Raw genomic sequence first — 26838 nt, forward strand, 5'->3', positions numbered from 1 at the left:
GGCTGAAAATGCATTTAAAGCAATAAAAACTCAAATTGAGTGTCACGCCTAAACCAAAGGACTTATGCACACACTTCAACATGTATTTTGTTCAGGATGACCACCTGACGCCTAAATGAGCATTAATTTGACCACACAACTCATTCCTATGAAGATACATTCAAAGTCAGAAAGCGCGCTCAGCTCGGGCTGAAAATGCATTTAATTTAAAGCAATAAAAACTCAAATTGAGTGTCACGCCTAAACCAAAGGACTTATGCACACACTTCAACATGTATTTAGTTCAGGATGACCACCTGAAGCCTAAATGAGCATTAATTTGACTACACAACTCATTCCTATGAAGATACATTCAAACTCACAAAACGTGCTCAGCTCGGGCTGAAAATGCATTTAAAGCAATTAAAACTCAAATTGAGTGTCACACCTAAACCAAAGGACTTATGCACACACTTCAACATGTATTTTGCTCAGGATGACCTCCTGAAGCCCATATGAGCATTAGTTTGACTACACAACTCATTCCTATAAAGATACATTGAAACTCACAAAACGTGCTCAGCTCGGGCTGAAAATGCATTTAAAGCAATAAAAACTCAAATTGAGTGTCACGCCTAAACCAAAGGACTTATGCACACACTTCAACATGTGTTTTGTTCAGGATGACCTCCTGAAAGCCTAAATGAGCAATAATTTGACCACACAACTCATTCCTATGAAGATACATTCAAACTCAAAAAACGTGCTCAGCTCGGGCTGAAAATGCATTTAAAGCAATAAAAGCTCAAATTGAGTGTCACGCCTAAACCAAAGGACTTATGCACACACTTCAACATGTATTTTGTTCAGGATGACCTCCTGAAGCCCATATGAGCATTAATTTGACCACACAACTCATTCCTATGAAGATACATTAAAACTCACAAAACGCGCTCAGCTCGGGCTGAAAATGCATTTAAAGCAATAAAAACTCAAATTGAGTGTCACGCCTAAACCAAAGGACTTATGCACACACTACAACATGTATTTTGTTCAGGGTGACCTCCTGAAGCCTAAATAAGCATTAATTTGACCACACAACTCATTCCTATGAAGATACATTCAAACTCACAAAACGCGCTCAGCTCGGGCTGAAAATGCATTTAAAGCAATAAAAACTCAAATTGAGTGTCACGCCTAAACCAAAGGACTTATGCACACTTTTCAAGATGTATTTTGTTCAGGATGACCTCCTGAAGCCTAAATCAGCAATAATTTCACCACACAACTCATTCCTATGAAGATACATTCAAAGTCAGAAAGCGCGCTCAGCTCGGGCTGAAAATGCATTCAATTTAAAGCAATAAAAACTCAAATTGAGTGTCACGCCTAAACCAAAGGACTTATTCACACACTTCAACATGTATTTAGTTCAGGATGACCACCTGAAGCCTAAATGAGCATTAATTTGACCACACAACTCATTCCTATGAAGATACATTCAAACTCACAAAACGTGCTCAGCTCCGGCTGAAAATGCATTTAAAGCAATAAAAACTCAAATTGAGTGTCACACCTAAACCAAAGGACTTATGCACACACTTCAACATGTATCCTGAAGCCCATATGAGCATTAATTTGACTACACAACTCATTCCTATGAAGATACATTCAAACTCACAAAACGTGCTCAGCTCGGGCTGAAAATGCATTTAAAGCAATAAAAACTCAAATTGAGTGTCACACCTAAACCAAAGGACTTATGCACACACTTCAACATGTATTTTGTTCAGGATGACCTCCTGAAGCCCATATGAGCATTAATTTGACTACACACCTCATTCCTATGAAGATACATTCAAACTCACAAAACGTGCTCAGCTCGGGCTGAAAATGCATTTAAAGCAATAAAAACTCAAATTGAGTGTCACGCCTAAACCAAAGGACTTATGCACACACTTCAACATGTATTTAGTTCAGGATGACCACCTGAAGCCTAAATGAGCATTAATTTGACCACACAACTCATTCCTATGAAGATATTTTCAAACTCACAAAACGTGCTCAACTCGGGCTGAAAATGCATTTAAAGCAATAAAAACTCAAATTGAGTGTCACGCCTAAACCAAAGGACTTATGCACACACTTCAACATGTATTTTGTTCAGGATGACCTCCTGAAGCCTAAATAAGCATTAATTTGACCACACAACTCATTCCTATGAAGATACATTCAAACTCACAAAACGCGCTCAGCTCGGGCTGAAAATGCATTTAAAGCAATAAAAACTCAAATTGAGTGTCACACCTAAACCAAAGGACTTATGCACACACGTCAACATGTATTTTGTTCAGGATGACCACCTGAAGCCTAAATGAGCATTAATTTGACCACACAACTCATTCCTATGAAGATACATTCAAACTCACAAAACATGCTCAGCTCGGGCTGAAAATGCATTTAAAGCAATAAAAACTCAAATTGAATGTCACGCCTAAACCAAAGGACTTATGCACACACTTCAACATGTATTTTGTTCAGGATGACCACCTGAAGCCTAAATGAGCATTAATTTGACCACACAACTCATTCTATGAAGATACATTCAAACTCACAAAACATGCTCAGCTCGGGCTGAAAATGCATTTAAAGCAATAAAAACTCAAATTGAATGTCACGCCTAAACCAAAGGACTTATGCCCACACTTCAACATGTATTTAGTTCAGGATGACCACCTGAAGCCTAAATGAGCATTAATTTGACCACACAACTCATTCCTATGAAGATACATTCAAACTCACAAAACGTGCTCAGCTCGGGCTGAAAATGCATTTAAAGGAATAAAAGCTCAAATTGAGTGTCACACCTAAACCAAAGGACTTATGCACACACTTCAACATGTATTTTGTTCAGGATGACCTCCTGAAGCCCATATGAGCATTAATTTGACCACACAACTCATTCCTATGAAGATACATTCAAACACACAAAACGTGCTCAGCTCGGCCTGAAAATGCATTTAAAGCAATAAAAACTCAAATTGAGTGTCACACCTAAACCAAAGGACTTATGCACACACGTCAACATGTATTTTGTTCAGGATGACCACCTGAAGCCTAAATGAGCATTAATTTGACCACACAACTCATTCCTATGAAGATACATTCAAACTCACAAAACATGCTCAGCTCGGGCTGAAAATGCATTTAAAGCAATAACAACTCAAATTGAATGTCACGCCTAAACCAAAGGACTTATGCACACACTTCAACATGTATTTTGTTCAGGATGACCACCTGACGCCTAAATGAGCATTAATTTGACCACACAACTCATTCCTATGAAGATACATTCAAACTCACAAAACGTGCTCAGCTCGGGCTGAAAATGCATTTAAAGCAATAAAAACTCAAATTGAGTGTCACGCCTAAACCAAAGGACTTATGCACACACTTCAACATGTATTTTGTTCAGGATGACCTCCTGAAGCCTAAATCAGCAATAATTTGACCACACAACTCATTCCTATGAAGATACATTCAAAGTCAGAAAGCGCGCTCAGCTCGGGCTGAAAATGCATTTAATTTAAAGCAATAAAAACTCAAATTGAGTGTCACGCCTAAACCAAAGGACTTATGCACACACTTCAACATGTATTTAGTTCAGGATGACCACCTGAAGCCTAAATGAGCATTAATTTGACCACACAACTCATTCCTATGAAGATACATTCAAACTCACAAAACGTGCTCAGCTCGGGCTGAAAATGCATTTAAAGCAATAAAAACTCAAATTGAGTGTCACACCTAAACCAAAGGACTTATGCACACACTTCAACATGTATTTTGTTCAGGATGACCTCCTGAAGCCCATATGAGCATTAATTTGACTACACAACTCATTCCTATGAAGATACATTCAAACTCACAAAACGTGCTCAGCTCGGGCTGAAAATGCATTTAAAGCAATAAAAACTCAAATTGAGTGTCACGCCTAAACCAAAGGACTTATGCACACACTTCAACACTTCACTTCAAGAGCATTGCTTTTTTGTTCTTTTTTGCTGTTTTTGTCTTTTGTTTTGTCACATGTTGTTTGTTGTTTCATCGTGTGGACCTGATATGGACTGTTTTCAGCGTTTTTTGGCCACGACATTCGTCAAAGGAGAAGTATCTGTGCTTGGTGGTTGCGCCTTCTCGGCAGCGCGCCTGTACCAGCACAGATTTTGATTGGGAGGAATACCGGCGCCATTGACTGTCGGTGCTGGACAGACCTGGGGCACTTGTGTTTTTTGCGCCTGTAATGGGCAGCATTTTTCACAACCCCGTTTTGTTCAGTGGGCGCTGTTGGACAGTTGGCGTTGGTGCGGCTGGATGGATGGCTGCTGAAGTTGAGGATGAGGAGAGAGGAGCGTTGGCGCAGAGCGCTGATGCGTATTTGGAACCATGAGTCGCCGCTTGGAATTGAAATGGATTTCCATGGGACAGGAGAAGTGAACCAATCTCTTTTTTTCGTCAATGGATGCTACAGCTTCTTGTTGACTTTGAAACTTAGCTTGTAGCCGATGTGTGCACATTTTGAGCATGACGTCTCTGATCCACTGGTTAAAGGACACTTTGATTCTCTCCTCTTTCATCTCAAACTGCTTCAAACAACAAAGCGTGTGATGGAAAAGTGGTTAGAACTGCATGACTGTCCGTATTTTATGTTATGTGTTGTGTTTATTATTTTACTTTATGTTAACTGTTTTGTTAAGTGCTTTGTTACAGCTGCCGCTGTTGTGAAAGCGCTATATAAATCAGCATGTATTGTATTGTATTGTATTGTATTTTGTTCAGGATGACCTCCTGAAGCCTAAATAAGCATTAATTTGACCACACAACTCATTCCTATGAAGATACATTCAAACTCACAAAACGCGCTCAGCTCGGGCTGAAAATGCATTTAAAGCAATAAAAACTCAAATTTAGTGTCACACCTAAACCAAAGGACTTATGCACACACTTCAACATGTATTTAGTTCAGGATGACATCCTGAAGCCCATATGAGCATTAATTTGACTACACAACTCATTCCTATGAAGATACATTCAAACTCACAAAACGTGCTCAACTCGGGCTGAAAATGCATTTAAAGCAATAAAAACTCAAATTGAGTGTCACGCCTAAACCAAAGGACTTATGCACACACTTCAACATGTATTTAGTTCAGGATGACCACCTGAAGCCTAAATGAGCATTAATTTGACTACACAACTCATTCCTATGAAGATACATTCAAACTCACAAAACGTGCTCAACTCGGGCTGAAAATGCATTTAAAGCAATAAAAACTCAAATTGAGTGTCACGCCTAAACCAAAGGACTTATGCACACACTTCAACATGTATTTAGTTCTGGATGACCACCTGAAGCCTAAATGAGCATTAATTTTACCACACAACTCATTCCTATGAAGATACATTCAAACTCACAAAACGTGCTCAGCTCGGGCTGAAAATGCATTTAAAGCAATAAAAACTCAAATTGAGTGTCACACCTAAACCAAAGGACTTATGCACACACTTCAACATGTATTTTGTTCAGGATGACCTCCTGAAGCCCATATGAGCATTAATTTGACTACACAACTCATTCCTATGAAGATACATTCAAACTCACAAAACGTGCTCAGCTCGGGCTGAAAATGCATTTAAAGCAATTAAAACTCAAATTGAGTGTCACACCTAAACCAAAGGACTTATGCACACACTTCAACATGTATTTTGCTCAGGATGACCTCGTGAAGCCCATATGAGCATTAGTTTGACTACACAACTCATTCCTATAAAGATACATTCAAACTCACAAAACGTGCTCAGCTCGGGCTGAAAATGCATTTAAAGCAATAAAAACTCAAATTGAGTGTCACGCCTAAACCAAAGGACTTATGCACACACTTCAACATGTATTTTGTTCAGGATGACCTCCTGAAGTCTAAATAAGCATTAATTTGACCACACAACTCATTCCTATGAAGATACATTCAAACTCACAAAACGCGCTCAGCTCGGGCTGAAAATGCATTTAAAGCAATAAAAACTCAAATTGAGTGTCACACCTAAACCAAAGGACTTATGCACACACTTCAACATGTATTTAGTTCAGGATGACCAACTGAAGCCTACATGAGCATTAATTTGACCACACAACTCATTCCTATGAAGATACATTCAAACTCACAAAACATGCTCAGCTCGGGCTGAAAATGCATTTAAAGCAATAAAAACTCAAATTGAATGTCACGCCTAAACCAAAGGACTTATGCACACACTTCAACATGTATTTTGTTCAGGATGACCACCTGAAGCCTAAATGAGCATTCATTTGACCACACAACTCATTCCTATGAAGATACATTCAAACTCACAAAACACGCTCAACTCGGGCTGAAAATGCATTTAAAGCAATAAAAGCTCAAATTGAGTGTCACGCCTAAACCAAAGGACTTATGCACACACTTCAACATGTATTTTGTTCAGGATCACCTCCTGAAGCCCATATGAGCATTAATTTGACCACACAACTCATTCCTATGAAGATACATTCAAACTCACAAAACGCGCTCAGCTCGGGCTGAAAATGCATTTAAAGCAATAAAAACTCAAATTGAGTGTCACGCCTAAACCAAAGGACTTATGCACACACTACAACATGTATTTTGTTCAGGGTGACCTCCTGAAGCCTAAATAAGCATTAATTTGACCACACAACTCATTCCTATGAAGATACATTCAAACTCACAAAACATGCTCAGCTCGGGCTGAAAATGCATTTAAAGCAATAAAAACTCAAATTGAATGTCACGCCTAAACCAAAGGACTTATGCACACACTTCAACATGTATTTTGTTCAGGATGACCACCTGAAGCCTAAATGAGCATTCATTTGACCACACAACTCATTCCTATGAAGATACATTCAAACTCACAAAACACGCTCAACTCGGGCTGAAAATGCATTTAAAGCAATAAAAGCTCAAATTGAGTGTCACGCCTAAACCAAAGGACTTATGCACACACTTCAACATGTATTTTGTTCAGGATCACCTCCTGAAGCCCATATGAGCATTAATTTGACCACACAACTCATTCCTATGAAGATACATTCAAACTCACAAAACGCGCTCAGCTCGGGCTGAAAATGCATTTAAAGCAATAAAAACTCAAATTGAGTGTCACGCCTAAACCAAAGGACTTATGCACACACTACAACATGTATTTTGTTCAGGGTGACCTCCTGAAGCCTAAATAAGCATTAATTTGACCACACAACTCATTCCTATGAAGATACATTCAAACTCACAAAACGCGCCCAGCTCGGGCTGAAAATGCATTTAAAGCAATAAAAACTCAAATTGAGTGTCACACCTAAACCAAAGGACTTATGCACACACTTCAACATGTATTTTGTTCAGGATGACATCCTGAAGCCCATATGAGCATTAATTTGACTACACAACTCATTCCTATGAAGATACATTCAAACTCACAAAACGTGCTCAGCTCGGGCTGAAAATGCATTTAAAGCAATTAAAACTCAAATTGAGTGTCACACCTAAACCAAAGGACTTATGCACACACTTCAACATGTATTTTGCTCAGGATGACCTCGTGAAGCCCATATGAGCATTAGTTTGACTACACAACTCATTCCTATAAAGATACATTCAAACTCACAAAACGTGCTCAGCTCGGGCTGAAAATGCATTTAAAGCAATAAAAACTCAAATTGAGTGTCACGCCTAAACCAAAGGACTTATGCACACACTTCAACATGTATTTTGTTCAGGATGACCTCCTGAAGTCTAAATAAGCATTAATTTGACCACACAACTCATTCCTATGAAGATACATTCAAACTCACAAAACGCGCTCAGCTCGGGCTGAAAATGCATTTAAAGCAATAAAAACTCAAATTGAGTGTCACACCTAAACCAAAGGACTTATGCACACACTTCAACATGTATTTAGTTCAGGATGACCAACTGAAGCCTACATGAGCATTAATTTGACCACACAACTCATTCCTATGAAGATACATTCAAACTCACAAAACATGCTCAGCTCGGGCTGAAAATGCATTTAAAGCAATAAAAACTCAAATTGAATGTCACGCCTAAACCAAAGGACTTATGCACACACTTCAACATGTATTTTGTTCAGGATGACCACCTGAAGCCTAAATGAGCATTCATTTGACCACACAACTCATTCTATGAAGATACATTCAAACTCACAAAACGTGCTCAGCTCGGGCTGAAAATGCATTTAAAGCAATAAAAACTAAAATTTAGTGTCACGCCTAAACCAAAGGACTTATGCACACACTTCAACATGTATTTTGTTCAGGATGACCTCCTGAAGTCTAAATAAGCATTAATTTGACCACACAACTCATTCCTATGAAGATACATTCAAACTCACAAAACGCGCTCAGCTCGGGCTAAAAATGCATTTAAAGCAATAAAAACTCAAATTGAGTGTCACACCTAAACCAAAGGACTTATGCACACACTTCAACATGTATTTAGTTCAGGATGACCAACTGAAGCCTACATGAGCATTAATTTGACCACACAACTCATTCCTATGAAGATACATTCAAACTCACAAAACATGCTCAGCTCGGGCTGAAAATGCATTTAAAGCAATAAAAACTCAAATTGAATGTCACGCCTAAACCAAAGGACTTATGCACACACTTCAACATGTATTTTGTTCAGAATGACCACCTGAAGCCTAAATGAGCATTCATTTGACCACACAACTCATTCCTATGAAGATACATTCAAACTCACAAAACACGCTCAACTCGGGCTGAAAATGCATTTAAAGCAATAAAAGCTCAAATTGAGTGTCACGCCTAAACCAAAGGACTTATGCACACACTTCAACATGTATTTTGTTCAGGATCACCTCCTGAAGCCCATATGAGCATTAATTTGACCACACAACTCATTCCTATGAAGATACATTCAAACTCACAAAACGCGCTCAGCTCGGGCTGAAAATGCATTTAAAGCAATAAAAACTCAAATTGAGTGTCACGCCTAAACCAAAGGACTTATGCACACACTACAACATGTATTTTGTTCAGGGTGACCTCCTGAAGCCTAAATAAGCATTAATTTGACCACACAACTCATTCCTATGAAGATACATTCAAACTCACAAAACGCGCCCAGCTCGGGCTGAAAATGCATTTAAAGCAATAAAAACTCAAATTGAGTGTCACACCTAAACCAAAGGACTTATGCACACACTTCAACATGTATTTAGTTCAGGATGACCAACTGAAGCCTACATGAGCATTAATTTGACCACACAACTCATTCCTATGAAGATACATTCAAACTCACAAAACATGCTCAGCTCGGGCTGAAAATGCATTTAAAGCAATAAAAACTCAAATTGAATGTCACGCCTAAACCAAAGGACTTATGCACACACTTCAACATGTATTTTGTTCAGGATGACCACCTGAAGCCTAAATGAGCATTCATTTGACCACACAACTCATTCTATGAAGATACATTCAAACTCACAAAACGTGCTCAGCTCGGGCTGAAAATGCATTTAAAGCAATAAAAACTAAAATTTAGTGTCACGCCTAAACCAAAGGACTTATGCACACACTTCAACATGTGTTTTGTTCAGGATGACCTCCTGAAGCCTAAATGAGCAATAATTTGACCACACAACTCATTCCTATGAAGATACATTCAAACTCAAAAAACGTGCTCAGCTCGGGCTGAAAATTTATTTAAAGCAATAAAAACTCAAATTGAGTGTCACACCTAAACCAAAGGACTAATGCACACACTTCAACATGTATTTTGTTCAGGATGACCTCCTGAAGCCCATATGAGCATTAATTTGACCACATAACTCATTCCTATGAAGATACATTCAAACTCACAAAACGTGCTCAGCTCGGGCTGAAAATGCATTTAAAGCAATAAAAACTCAAATTGAGTGTCACGCCTAAACCAAAGGACTTATGCACACACTTCAACATGTATTTTGTTCACGATGACCACCTGAAGCCTAAATGAGCATTAATTTGACCACACAACTCATTCCTATGAAGATACATTCAAACTCACAAAACGCGCTCAACTCGGGCTGAAAATGCATTTAAAGCAATAAAAGCTCAAATTGAGTGTCACGCCTAAACCAAAGGACTTATGCACACACTTCAACATGTATTTTGTTCAGGATGACCTCCTGAAGCCCATATGAGCATTAATTTGACCACACAACTCATTCCTATGAAGATACATTCAAACACACAAAACGTGCTCAGCTCGGCCTGAAAATGCATTTAAAGCAATAAAAACTCAAATTGAGTGTCACGCCTAAACCAAAGGACTTATGCACACACTTCAACATGTATTTTGTTCAGGATGACCACCTGACGCCTAAATGAGCATTAATTTGACCACACAACTCATTCCTATGAAGATACATTCAAACTCACAAAACGCGCTCAGCTCGGGCTGAAAATGCATTTAAAGCAATAAAAACTCAAATTGAGTGTCACGCCTAAACCAAAGGACTTATGCACACACTACAACATGTATTTTGTTCAGGGTGACCTCCTGAAGCCTAAATAGGCATTAATTTGACCACACAACTCATTCCTATGAAGATACATTCAAACTCACAAAACGTGCTCAGCTCGGGCTGAAAATGCATTTAAAGCAATAAAAACTCAAATTGAGTGTCACGCCTAAACCAAAGGACTTATGCACACACTTCAACATGTATTTTGTTCAGGATGACCACCTGACGCCTAAATGAGCATTAATTTGACCACACAACTCATTCCTATGAAGATACATTCAAAGTCAGAAAGCGTGCTCAGCTCGGGCTGAAAATGCATTTAATTTAAAGCAATAAAAACTCAAATTGAGTGTCACGCCTAAACCAAAGGACTTATGCACACACTTCAACATGTATTTAGTTCAGGATGACCACCTGAAGCCTAAATGAGCATTAATTTGACTACACAACTCATTCCTATGAAGATACATTCAAACTCACAAAACGTGCTCAGCTCGGGCTGAAAATGCATTTAAAGCAATTAAAACTCAAATTGAGTGTCACACCTAAACCAAAGGACTTATGCACACACTTCAACATGTATTTTGCTCAGGATGACCTCCTGAAGCCCATATGAGCATTAGTTTGACTACACAACTCATTCCTATAAAGATACATTGAAACTCACAAAACGTGCTCAGCTCGGGCTGAAAATGCATTTAAAGCAATAAAAACTCAAATTGAGTGTCACGCCTAAACCAAAGGACTTATGCACACACTTCAACATGTGTTTTGTTCAGGATGACCTCCTGAAGCCTAAATGAGCAATAATTTGACCACACAACTCATTCCTATGAAGATACATTCAAACTCAAAAAACGTGCTCAGCTCGGGCTGAAAATGCATTTAAAGCAATAAAAACTCAAATTGAGTGTCACAACTAAACCAAAGGACTTATGCACACACTTCAACATGTATTTTGTTCAGGATGACCTCCTGAAGCACATATGAGCATTAATTTGACCACACAACTCATTCCTATGAAGATACATTCAAACTCACAAAACGTGCTCAGCTCGGGCTGAAAATGCATTTAAAGCAATAAAAACTCAAATTGAGTGTCACGCCTAAACCAAAGGACTTATGCACACACTTCAACATGTATTTTGTTCACGATGACCACCTGAAGCCTAAATGAGCATTAATTTGACCACACAACTCATTCCTATGAAGATACATTCAAACTCACAAAACACGCTCAACTCGGGCTGAAAATGCATTTAAAGCAATAAAAGCTCAAATTGAGTGTCACGCCTAAACCAAAGGACTTATGCACACACTTCAACATGTATTTTGTTCAGGATCACCTCCTGAAGCCTATATGAGCATTAATTTGACCACACAACTCATTCCTATGAAGATACATTCAAACTCACAAAACGCGCTCAGCTCGGGCTGAAAATGCATTTAAAGCAATAAAAACTCAAATTGAGTGTCACGCCTAAACCAAAGGACTTATGCACACACTACAACATGTATTTTGTTCAGGGTGACCTCCTGAAGCCTAAATAAGCATTAATTTGACCACACAACTCATTCCTATGAAGATACATTCAAACTCACAAAACGCGCCCAGCTCGGGCTGAAAATGCATTTAAAGCAATAAAAACTCAAATTGAGTGTCACACCTAAACCAAAGGACTTATGCACACACTTCAACATGTATTTTGTTCAGGATGACATCCTGAAGCCCATATGAGCATTAATTTGACTACACAACTCATTCCTGTGAAGATACATTCAAACTCACAAAACGTGCTCAGCTCGGGCTGAAAATGCATTTAAAGCAATTAAAACTCAAATTGAGTTTCACACCTAAACCAAAGGACTTATGCACACACTTCAACATGTATTTTGCTCAGGATGACCTCGTGAAGCCCATATGAGCATTAGTTTGACTACACAACTCATTCCTATAAAGATACATTCAAACTCACAAAACGTGCTCAGCTCGGGCTGAAAATGCATTTAAAGCAATAAAAACTCAAATTGAGTGTCACGCCTAAACCAAAGGACTTATGCACACACTTCAACATGTATTTAGTTCAGGATGACCACCTGAAGCCTAAATGAGCATTAATTTGACCACGCAACTCATTCCTATGAAGATACATTCAAACTCACAAAACGTGCTCAACTCGGGCTGAAAATGCATTTAAAGCAATAAAAACTCAAATTGAGTGTCACACCTAAACCAAAGGACTTATGCACACACTTCAACGTGTATTTTGTTCAGGATGACCTCCTGAAACCCATATGAGCATTAATTTGACCACACAACTCATTCCTATGAAGATACATTCAAACTCACAAAACGTGCTCAGCTCGGGCTGAAAATGCATTTAAAGCAATAAAACTCAAATTGAGTGTCACACCTAAACCAAAGGACTTATTCACACACTTCAACATGTATTTTGTTCAGGATGACCTCCTGAAGCCCATATGAGCATTAATTTGACCACACAACTCATTCCTATGAAGATACATTCAAACTCACAAAACGTGCTCAGCTCGGGCTGAAAATGCATTTAAAGCAATAAAAACTCAAATTGAGTGTCACGCCTAAACCAAAGGACTTATGCACACACTTCAACATGTATTTTGTTCAGGATGACCTCCTGAAGCCTAAATAAGCATTAATTTGACCACACAAATCATTCCTATGAAGATACATTCAAACTCACAAAACGCGCTCAGCTCGGGCTGAAAATGCATTTAAAGGAATAAAAACTCAAATTGAGTGTCACACCTAAACCAAAGGACTTATGCACACACTACAACATGTATTTTGTTCAGGGTGACCTCCTGAAGCCTAAATAAGCATTAATTTGACCACACAACTCATTCCTATGAAGATACATTCAAACTCACAAAACGCGCTCAGCTCAGCAAAAAATGCATTTAAAGCAATAAAACTCAAATTGAGTGTCACACCTAAACCAAAGGACTTATTCACACACTTCAACATGTATTTTGTTCAGGATGACCTCCTGAAGCCCATATGAGCATTCATTTGACCACACAACTCATTCCTATGAAGATATTTTCAAACTCACAAAACGTGCTCAACTCGGGCTGAAAATGCATTTAAAGCAATAAAAACTCAAATTGAGTGTCACGCCTAAACCAAAGGACTTATGCACACACTTCAACATGTATTTTGTTCAGGATGACCTCCTGAAGCCTAAATAAGCATTAATTTGACCACACAACTCATTCCTATGAAGATACATTCAAACTCACAAAACGCGCTCAGCTCGGGCTGAAAATGCATTTAAAGCAATAAAAACTCAAATTGAGTGTCACGCCTAAACCAAAGGACTTATGCAAACACTTCAACATGTATTTAGTTCAGGATGACCACCTGAAGCCTAAATGAGCATTAATTTGACCACACAACTCATTCCTATGAAGATACATTCAAACTCACAAAACGTGCTCAACTCGGGCTGAAAATGCATTTAAAGGAATAAAAGCTCAAATTGAGTGTCACGCCTGAACCAAAGGACTTATGCACACACTTCAACATGTATTTTGTTCAGGATGACCTCCTGAAGCCCATATGAGCATTAATTTGACCACACAACTCATTCCTATGAAGATACATTCAAACACACAAAACGTGCTCAGCTCGGCCTGAAAATGCATTTAAAGCAATAAAAACTCAAATTGAGTGTCACACCTAAACCAAAGGACTTATGCACACACTTCAACATGTATTTTGTTCAGGATGACCTCCTGAAGCCCATATGAGCATTAATTTGACTACACAACTCATTCCTATGAAAATACATTCAAACTCACAAAACGTGCTCAGCTCGGGCTGAAAATGCATTTAAAGCAATAAAAACTCAAATTGAGTGTCACGCCTAAACCAAAGGACTTATGCACACACTTCAACATGTATTTTGTTCAGGATGACCTCCTGAAGTCTAAATCAGCAATAATTTGACCACACAACTCATTCCTATGAAGATACATTCAAAGTCAGAAAGCGCGCTCAGCTCGGGCTGAAAATGCATTTAATTTAAAGCAATAAAAACTCAAATTGAGTGTCACGCCTAAACCAAAGGACTTATGCACACACTTCAACATGTATTTAGTTCAGGATGACCTACTGAAGCCCATATGAGCATTAATTTGACCACACAACTCATTCCTATGAAGATATATTCAAACTCACAAAACGTGCTCAGCTCGGGCTGAAAATGCATTTAAAGCAATACAAACTCAAATTGAGTGTCACGCCTAAACCAAAGGACTTATGCACACACTTCAACATGTATTTTGTTCACGATGACCACCTGAAGCCTAAATGAGCATTAATTTGACCACACAACTCATTCCTATGAAGATACATTCAAACTCACAAAACACGCTCAACTCGGGCTGAAAATGCATTTAAAGCAATAAAAGCTCAAATTGAGTGTCACGCCTAAACCAAAGGACTTATGCACACACTTCAACATGTATTTTGTTCAGGATCACCTCCTGAAGCCCATATGAGCATTAATTTGACCACACAACTCATTCCTATGAAGATACATTCAAACTCACAAAACGCGCTCAGCTCGGGCTGAAAATGCATTTAAAGCAATAAAAACTCAAATTGAGTGTCACGCCTAAACCAAAGGACTTATGCACACACTACAACATGTATTTTGTTCAGGGTGACCTCCTGAAGCCTAAATAAGCATTAATTTGACCACACAACTCATTCCTATGAAGATACATTCAAACTCACAAAACGCGCCCAGCTCGGGCTGAAAATGCATTTAAAGCAATAAAAACTCAAATTGAGTGTCACACCTAAACCAAAGGACTTATGCACACACTTCAACATGTATTTTGTTCAGGATGACATCCTGAAGCCCATATGAGCATTAATTTGACTACACAACTCATTCCTATGAAGATACATTCAAACTCACAAAACGTGCTCAGCTCGGGCTGAAAATGCATTTAAAGCAATTAAAACTCAAATTGAGTGTCACACCTAAACCAAAGGACTTATGCACACACTTCAACATGTATTTTGCTCAGGATGACCTCGTGAAGCCCATATGAGCATTAGTTTGACTACACAACTCATTCCTATAAAGATACATTCAAACTCACAAAACGTGCTCAGCTCGGGCTGAAAATGCATTTAAAGCAATAAAAACTCAAATTGAGTGTCACGCCTAAACCAAAGGACTTATGCACACACTTCAACATGTATTTAGTTCAGGATGACCACCTGAAGCCTAAATGAGCATTAATTTGACCACGCAACTCATTCCCATGAAGATACATTCAAACTCACAAAACGTGCTCAACTCGGGCTGAAAATGCATTTAAAGCAATAAAAACTCAAATTGAGTGTCACACCTAAACCAAAGGACTTATGCACACACTTCAACGTGTATTTTGTTCAGGATGACCTCCTGAAACCCATATGAGCATTAATTTGACCACACAACTCATTCCTATGAAGATACATTCAAACTCACAAAACGTGCTCAGCTCGGGCTGAAAATGCATTTAAAGCAATAAAACTCAAATTGAGTGTCACACCTAAACCAAAGGACTTATTCACACACTTCAACATGTATTTTGTTCAGGATGACCTCCTGAAGCCCATATGAGCATTAATTTGACCACACAACTCATTCCTATGAAGATACATTCAAACTCACAAAACGTGCTCAGCTCGGGCTGAAAATGCATTTAAAGCAATAAAAACTCAAATTGAGTGTCACGCCTAAACCAAAGGACTTATGCACACACTTCAACATGTATTTTGTTCAGGATGACCTCCTGAAGCCTAAATAAGCATTAATTTGACCACACAAATCATTCCTATGAAGATACATTCAAACTCACAAAACGCGCTCAGCTCGGGCTGAAAATGCATTTAAAGGAATAAAAACTCAAATTGAGTGTCACACCTAAACCAAAGGACTTATGCACACACTACAACATGTATTTTGTTCAGGGTGACCTCCTGAAGCCTAAATAAGCATTAATTTGACCACACAACTCATTCCTATGAAGATACATTCAAACTCACAAAACGCGCTCAGCTCAGCAAAAAATGCATTTAAAGCAATAAAACTCAAATTGAGTGTCACACCTAAACCAAAGGACTTATTCACACACTTCAACATGTATTTTGTTCAGGATGACCTCCTGAAGCCCATATGAGCATTAATTTGACCACACAACTCATTCCTATGAAGATATTTTCAAACTCACAAAACGTGCTCAACTCGGGCTGAAAATGCATTTAAAGCAATAAAAACTCAAATTGAGTGTCACGCCTAAACCAAAGGACTTATGCACACACTTCAACATGTATTTAGTTCAGGATGACCACCTGAAGCCTAAATGAGCATTAATTTGACCACACAACTCATTCCTATGAAGATACATTCAAACTCACAAAACGTGCTCAACTCGGGCTGAAAATGCATTTAAAGCAATAAAAACTCAAATTGAGTGTCACGCCTAAACCAAAGGACTTATGCACTAATTCAACATGTATTTAGTTCAGGATGACATCCTGAAGCCCATATGAGCATTAATTTGACTACACAACTCATTCCTATGAAGATACATTCAAACTCACAAAACGTGCTCAGCTCGGGCTGAAAATGCATTTAAAGCAATAAAAACTCAAATTGAGTGTCACGCCTAAACCAAAGGACTTATGCACACACTTCAACGTGTATTTAGTTCAGGATGACCACCTGAAGCCTAAATGAGCATTAATTTGACCACACAACTCATTCCTATGAAGATACATTCAAACTCACAAAACGTGCTCAGCTCGGGCTGAAAATGCATTCAAAGCAATAAAAACTCAAATTGAGTGTCACGCCTAAACCAAAGGACTTATGCACACACTTCAACATGTATTTTGTTCAGGATGACCTTCTGAAGCCCATATGAGCATTAATTTGACTACACAACTCATTCCTATGAAGATACATTCAAACTCACAAAACGTGCTCAGCTCGGGCTGAAAATGCATTTAAAGCAATAAAAACTCAAATTGAGTGTCACGCCTAAACCAAAGGACTTATGCACACACTTCAACATGTATTTTGTTCAGGATGACCTCCTGAAGTCTAAATAAGCATTAATTTGACCACACAACTCATTCCTATGAAGATACATTCAAACTCACAAAACGCGCTCAGCTCGGGCTGAAAATGCATTTAAAGCAATAAAAACTCAAATTGAGTGTCACGCCTAAACCAAAGGACTTATGCAAACACTTCAACATGTATTTAGTTCAGGATGACCACCTGAAGCCTAAATGAGCATTAATTTGACCACACAACTCATTCCTATGAAGATACATTCAAACTCACAAAACGTGCTCAACTCGGGCTGAAAATGCATTTAAAGGAATAAAAGCTCAAATTGAGTGTCACGGCTGAACCAAAGGACTTATGCACACACTTCAACATGTATTTTGTTCAGGATGACCTCCTGAAGCCCATATGAGCATTAATTTGACCACACAACTCATTCCTATGAAGATACATTCAAACACACAAAACGTGCTCAGCTCGGCCTGAAAATGCATTTAAAGCAATAAAAACTCAAATTGAGTGTCACGCCTAAACCAAAGGACTTATGCACACACTTCAACATGTATTTTGTTCAGGATGACCTCCTGAAGCCCATATGAGCATTAATTTGACTACACAACTCATTCCTATGAAGATACATTCAAACTCACAAAACGTGCTCAGCTCGGGCTGAAAATGCATTTAAAGCAATAAAAACTCAAATTGAGTGTCACGCCTAAACCAAAGGACTTATGCACACACTTCAACATGTATTTTGTTCAGGATGACCACCTGACGCCTAAATGAGCATTAATTTGACCACACAACTCATTCCTATGAAGATACATTCAAAGTCAGAAAGCGCGCTCAGCTCGGGCTGAAAATGCATTTAATTTAAAGCAATAAAAACTCAAATTGAGTGTCACGCCTGAACCAAAGGACTTATGCACACACTTCAACATGTATTTTGTTCAGGATGACCTCCTGAAGCCCATATGAGCATTAATTTGACCACACAACTCATTCCTATGAAGATACATTCAAACACACAAAACGTGCTCAGCTCGGCCTGAAAATGCATTTAAAGCAATAAAAACTCAAATTGAGTGTCACACCTAAACCAAAGGACTTATGCACACACTTCAACATGTATTTTGTTCAGGATGACCTCCTGAAGCCCATATGAGCATTAATTTGACTACACAACTCATTCCTATGAAGATACATTCAAACTCACAAAACGTGCTCAGCTCGGGCTGAAAATGCATTTAAAGCAATAAAAACTCAAATTGAGTGTCACGCCTAAACCAAAGGACTTATGCACACACTTCAACATGTATTTTGTTCAGGATGACCTCCTGAAGTCTAAATCAGCAATAATTTGACCACACAACTCATTCCTATGAAGATACATTCAAAGTCAGAAAGCGCGCTCAGCTCGGGCTGAAAATGCATTTAATTTAAAGCAATAAAAACTCAAATTGAGTGTCACGCCTAAACCAAAGGACTTTTGCACACACTTCAACATGTATTTAGTTCAGGATGACCACCCGAAGCCTAAATGAGCATTAATTTGACCACACAACTCATTCCTATGAAGATACATTCAAACTCACAAAACGCGCTCAGCTCGGGCTGAAAATGCATTTAAAGCAATAAAAACTCAAATTTAGTGTCACACCTAAACCAAAGGACTTATGCACACACTTTCAACATGTATTTAGTTCAGGATGACCTCCTGAAGCCCATATGAGCATTAATTTGACTACACAACTCATTCCTATGAAGATACATTCAAACTCACAAAACGTGCTCAGCTCGGGCTGAAAATGCATTTAAAGCAATAAAAACTCAAATTGAGTGTCACGCCTAAACCAAAGGACTTATGCACACACTTCAACGTGTATTTAGTTCAGGATGACCACCTGAAGCCTAAATGAGCATTAATTTGACCACACAACTCATTCCTATGAAGATACATTCAAACTCACAAAACGTGCTCAGCTCGGGCTGAAAATGCATTCAAAGCAATAAAAACTCAAATTGAGTGTCACGCCTAAACCAAAGGACTTATGCACACACTTCAACATGTATTTTGTTCAGGATGACCTTCTGAAGCCCATATGAGCATTAATTTGACTACACAACTCATTCCTATGAAGATACATTCAAACTCACAAAACGTGCTCAGCTCGGGCTGAAAATGCATTTAAAGCAATAAAAACTCAAATTGAGTGTCACGCCTAAACCAAAGGACTTATGCACACACTTCAACATGTATTTTGTTCAGGATGACCTCCTGAAGTCTAAATAAGCATTAATTTGACCACACAACTCATTCCTATGAAGATACATTCAAACTCACAAAACGCGCTCAGCTCGGGCTGAAAATGCATTTAAAGCAATAAAAACTCAAATTGAGTGTCACACCTAAACCAAAGGACTTATGCACACACTTCAACATGTATTTAGTTCAGGATGACCAACTGAAGCCTAAATGAGCATTAATTTGACCACACAACTCATTCCTATGAAGATACATTCAAACTCACAAAACATGCTCAGCTCGGGCTGAAAATGCATTTAAAGCAATAAAAACTCAAATTGAATGTCACGCCTAAACCAAAGGACTTATGCACACACTACAACATAAATTTTGTTCAGGGTGACCTCCTGAAGCCTAAATAGGCATTAATTTGACCACACAACTCATTCCTATGAAGATACATTCAAACTCACAAAACGCGCTCAGCTCGGGCTGAAAATGCATTTAAAGCAATAAAAACTCAAATTGAGTGTCACGCCTAAACCAAAGGACTTATGCACACACTTCAACATGTATTTTGTTCAGGATGACCTCCTGAAGCCCATATGAGCATTAATTTGACTACACAACTCATTCCTATGAAGATACATTCAAACTCACAAAACGTGCTCAGCTCGGGCTGAAAATGCATTTAAAGCAATAAAAACTCAAATTGAGTGTCACGCCTAAACCAAAGGACTTATGCACACACTTCAACATGTATTTTGTTCAGGATGACCACCTGACGCCTAAATGAGCATTAATTTGACCACACAACTCATTCCTATGAAGATACATTCAAAGTCAGAAAGCGCGCTCAGCTCGGGCTGAAAATGCATTTAATTTAAAGCAATAAAAACTCAAATTGAGTGTCACGCCTGAACCAAAGGACTTATGCACACACTTCAACATGTATTTTGTTCAGGATGACCTCCTGAAGCCCATATGAGCATTAATTTGACCACACAACTCATTCCTATGAAGATACATTCAAACACACAAAACGTGCTCAGCTCGGCCTGAAAATGCATTTAAAGCAATAAAAACTCAAATTGAGTGTCACACCTAAACCAAAGGACTTATGCACACACTTCAACATGTATTTTGTTCAGGATGACCTCCTGAAGCCCATATGAGCATTAATTTGACTACACAACTCATTCCTATGAAGATACATTCAAACTCACAAAACGTGCTCAGCTCGGGCTGAAAATGCATTTAAAGCAATAAAAACTCAAATTGAGTGTCACGCCTAAACCAAAGGACTTATGCACACACTTCAACATGTATTTTGTTCAGGATGACCTCCTGAAGTCTAAATCAGCAATAATTTGACCACACAACTCATTCCTATGAAGATACATTCAAAGTCAGAAAGCGCGCTCAGCTCGGGCTGAAAATGCATTTAATTTAAAGCAATAAAAACTCAAATTGAGTGTCACGCCTAAACCAAAGGACTTATGCACACACTTCAACATGTATTTAGTTCAGGATGACCACCTGAAGCCTAAATGAGCATTAATTTGACCACACAACTCATTCCTATGAAGATACATTCAAACTCACAAAACGCGCTCAGCTCGGGCTGAAAATGCATTTAAAGCAATAAAAACTCAAATTTAGTGTCACACCTAAACCAAAGGACTTATGCACACACTTTCAACATGTATTTAGTTCAGGATGACCTCCTGAAGCCCATATGAGCATTAATTTGACTACACAACTCATTCCTATGAAGATACATTCAAACTCACAAAACGTGCTCAGCTCGGGCTGAAAATGCATTTAAAGCAATAAAAACTCAAATTGAGTGTCACGCCTAAACCAAAGGACTTATGCACACACTTCAACGTGTATTTAGTTCAGGATGACCACCTGAAGCCTAAATGAGCATTAATTTGACCACACAACTCATTCCTATGAAGATACATTCAAACTCACAAAACGTGCTCAGCTCGGGCTGAAAATGCATTCAAAGCAATAAAAACTCAAATTGAGTGTCACGCCTAAACCAAAGGACTTATGCACACACTTCAACATGTATTTTGTTCAGGATGACCTTCTGAAGCCCATATGAGCATTAATTTGACTACACAACTCATTCCTATGAAGATACATTCAAACTCACAAAACGTGCTCAGCTCGGGCTGAAAATGCATTTAAAGCAATAAAAACTCAAATTGAGTGTCACGCCTAAACCAAAGGACTTATGCACACACTTCAACATGTATTTTGTTCAGGATGACCTCCTGAAGTCTAAATAAGCATTAATTTGACCACACAACTCATTCCTATGAAGATACATTCAAACTCACAAAACGCGCTCAGCTCGGGCTGAAAATGCATTTAAAGCAATAAAAACTCAAATTGAGTGTCACACCTAAACCAAAGGACTTATGCACACACTTCAACATGTATTTAGTTCAGGATGACCAACTGAAGCCTAAATGAGCATTAATTTGACCACACAACTCATTCCTATGAAGATACATTCAAACTCACAAAACATGCTCAGCTCGGGCTGAAAATGCATTTAAAGCAATAAAAACTCAAATTGAATGTCACGCCTAAACCAAAGGACTTATGCACACACTTCAACATGTATTTTGTTCAGGATGACCACCTGAAGCCTAAATGAGCATTCATTTGACCACACAACTCATTCCTATGAAGATACATTCAAACTCACAAAACGCGCTCAACTCGGGCTGAAAATGCATTTAAAGCAATAAAAGCTCAAATTGAGTGTCACGCCTAAACCAAAGGACTTATGCACACACTTCAACATGTATTTTGTTCAGGATGACCTCCTGAAGCCCATATGAGCATTAATTTGACCACACAACTCATTCCTATGAAGATACATTCAAACACACAAAACGTGCTCAGCTCGGCCTGAAAATGCATTTAAAGCAATAAAAACTCAAATTGAGTGTCACGCCTAAACCAAAGGACTTATGCACACACTTCAACATGTATTTTGTTCAGGATGACCACCTGACGCCTAAATGAGCATTAATTTGACCACACAACTCATTCCTATGAAGATACATTCAAACTCACAAAACGCGCTCAGCTCGGGCTGAAAATGCATTTAAAGCAATAAAAACTCAAATTGAGTGTCACGCCTAAACCAAAGGACTTATGCACACACTACAACATGTATTTTGTTCAGGGTGACCTCCTGAAGCCTAAATAGGCATTAATTTGACCACACAACTCATTCCTATGAAGATACATTCAAACTCACAAAACGCGCTCAGCTCGGGCTGAAAATGCATTTAAAGCAATAAAAACTCAAATTGAGTGTCACGCCTAAACCAAAGGACTTATGCACACACTTCAACATGTATTTTGTTCAGGATGACCTCCTGAAGCCCATATGAGCATTAATTTGACTACACAACTCATTCCTATGAAGATACATTCAAACTCACAAAACGTGCTCAGCTCGGGCTGAAAATGCATTTAAAGCAATAAAAACTCAAATTGAGTGTCACGCCTAAACCAAAGGACTTATGCACACACTTCAACATGTATTTTGTTCAGGATGACCACCTGACGCCTAAATGAGCATTAATTTGACCACACAACTCATTCCTATGAAGATACATTCAAAGTCAGAAAGCGCGCTCAGCTCGGGCTGAAAATGCATTTAATTTAAAGCAATAAAAACTCAAATTGAGTGTCACGCCTAAACCAAAGGACTTATGCACACACTTCAACATGTATTTAGTTCAGGATGACCACCTGAAGCCTAAATGAGCATTAATTTGACTACACAACTCATTCCTATGAAGATACATTCAAACTCACAAAACGTGCTCAGCTCGGGCTGAAAATGCATTTAAAGCAATAAAAACTCAAATTGAGTGTCACGCCTAAACCAAAGGACTTATGCACACACTTCAACATGTATTTTGTTCAGGATGACCTCCTGAAGTCTAAATCAGCAATAATTTGACCACACAACTCATTCCTATGAAGATACATTCAAAGTCAGAAAGCGCGCTCAGCTCGGGCTGAAAATGCATTTAATTTAAAGCAATAAAAACTCAAATTGAGTGTCACGCCTAAACCAAAGGACTTATGCACACACTTCAACATGTATTTAGTTCAGGATGACCACCTGAAGCCTAAATGAGCATTAATTTGACCACACAACTCATTCCTATGAAGATACATTCAAACTCACAAAACGCGCTCAGCTCGGGCTGAAAATGCATTTAAAGCAATAAAAACTCAAATTTAGTGTCACACCTAAACCAAAGGACTTATGCACACACTTTCAACATGTATTTAGTTCAGGATGACCTCCTGAAGCCCATATGAGCATTAATTTGACTACACAACTCATTCCTATGAAGATACATTCAAACTCACAAAACGTGCTCAGCTCGGGCTGAAAATGCATTTAAAGCAATAAAAACTCAAATTGAGTGTCACGCCTAAACCAAAGGACTTATGCACACACTTCAACGTGTATTTAGTTCAGGATGACCACCTGAAGCCTAAATGAGCATTAATTTGACCACACAACTCATTCCTATGAAGATACATTCAAACTCACAAAACGTGCTCAGCTCGGGCTGAAAATGCATTCAAAGCAATAAAAACTCAAATTGAGTGTCACGCCTAAACCAAAGGACTTATGCACACACTTCAACATGTATTTTGTTCAGGATGACCTTCTGAAGCCCATATGAGCATTAATTTGACTACACAACTCATTCCTATGAAGATACATTCAAACTCACAAAACGTGCTCAGCTCGGGCTGAAAATGCATTTAAAGCAATAAAAACTCAAATTGAGTGTCACGCCTAAACCAAAGGACTTATGCACACACTTCAACATGTATTTTGTTCAGGATGACCTCCTGAAGTCTAAATAAGCATTAATTTGACCACACAACTCATTCCTATGAAGATACATTCAAACTCACAAAACGCGCTCAGCTCGGGCTGAAAATGCATTTAAAGCAATAAAAACTCAAATTGAGTGTCACACCTAAACCAAAGGACTTATGCACACACTTCAACATGTATTTAGTTCAGGATGACCAACTGAAGCCTAAATGAGCATTAATTTGACCACACAACTCATTCCTATGAAGATACATTCAAACTCACAAAACATGCTCAGCTCGGGCTGAAAATGCATTTAAAGCAATAAAAACTCAAATTGAATGTCACGCCTAAACCAAAGGACTTATGCACACACTTCAACATGTATTTTGTTCAGGATGACCACCTGAAGCCTAAATGAGCATTCATTTGACCACACAACTCATTCCTATGAAGATACATTCAAACTCACAAAACGCGCTCAACTCGGGCTGAAAATGCATTTAAAGCAATAAAAGCTCAAATTGAGTGTCACGCCTAAACCAAAGGACTTATGCACACACTTCAACATGTATTTTGTTCAGGATGACCTCCTGAAGCCCATATGAGCATTAATTTGACCACACAACTCATTCCTATGAAGATACATTCAAACACACAAAACGTGCTCAGCTCGGCCTGAAAATGCATTTAAAGCAATAAAAACTCAAATTGAGTGTCACGCCTAAACCAAAGGACTTATGCACACACTTCAACATGTATTTTGTTCAGGATGACCACCTGACGCCTAAATGAGCATTAATTTGACCACACAACTCATTCCTATGAAGATACATTCAAACTCACAAAACGCGCTCAGCTCGGGCTGAAAATGCATTTAAAGCAATAAAAACTCAAATTGAGTGTCACGCCTAAACCAAAGGACTTATGCACACACTACAACATGTATTTTGTTCAGGGTGACCTCCTGAAGCCTAAATAGGCATTAATTTGACCACACAACTCATTCCTATGAAGATACATTCAAACTCACAAAACGCGCTCAGCTCGGGCTGAAAATGCATTTAAAGCAATAAAAACTCAAATTGAGTGTCACGCCTAAACCAAAGGACTTATGCACACACTTCAACATGTATTTTGTTCAGGATGACCTCCTGAAGCCCATATGAGCATTAATTTGACTACACAACTCATTCCTATGAAGATACATTCAAACTCACAAAACGTGCTCAGCTCGGGCTGAAAATGCATTTAAAGCAATAAAAACTCAAATTGAGTGTCACGCCTAAACCAAAGGACTTATGCACACACTTCAACATGTATTTTGTTCAGGATGACCACCTGACGCCTAAATGAGCATTAATTTGACCACACAACTCATTCCTATGAAGATACATTCAAAGTCAGAAAGCGCGCTCAGCTCGGGCTGAAAATGCATTTAATTTAAAGCAATAAAAACTCAAATTGAGTGTCACGCCTAAACCAAAGGACTTATGCACACACTTCAACATGTATTTAGTTCAGGATGACCACCTGAAGCCTAAATGAGCATTAATTTGACTACACCACTCATTCCTATGAAGATACATTCAAACTCACAAAACGTGCTCAGCTCGGGCTGAAAATGCATTTAAAGCAATTAAAACTCAAATTGAGTGTCACACCTAAACCAAAGGACTTATGCACACACTTCAACATGTATTTTGCTCAGGATGACCTCCTGAAGCCCATATGAGCATTAGTTTGACTACACAACTCATTCCTATAAAGATACATTGAAACTCACAAAACGTGCTCAGCTCGGGCTGAAAATGCATTTAAAGCAATAAAAACTCAAATTGAGTGTCACGCCTAAACCAAAGGACTTATGCACACACTTCAACATGTGTTTTGTTCAGGATGACCTCCTGAAGCCTAAATGAGCAATAATTTGACCACACAACTCATTCCTATGAAGATACATTCAAACTCAAAAAACGTGCTCAGCTCGGGCTGAAAAT

This window comes from Hippocampus guttulatus, chromosome 6, assembly GCF_054856545.1.
Source record: "Hippocampus guttulatus isolate MCC_2025c chromosome 6, RoL_Hgut_1.0, whole genome shotgun sequence".
Taxonomy (NCBI): domain Eukaryota; kingdom Metazoa; phylum Chordata; class Actinopteri; order Syngnathiformes; family Syngnathidae; genus Hippocampus; species Hippocampus guttulatus.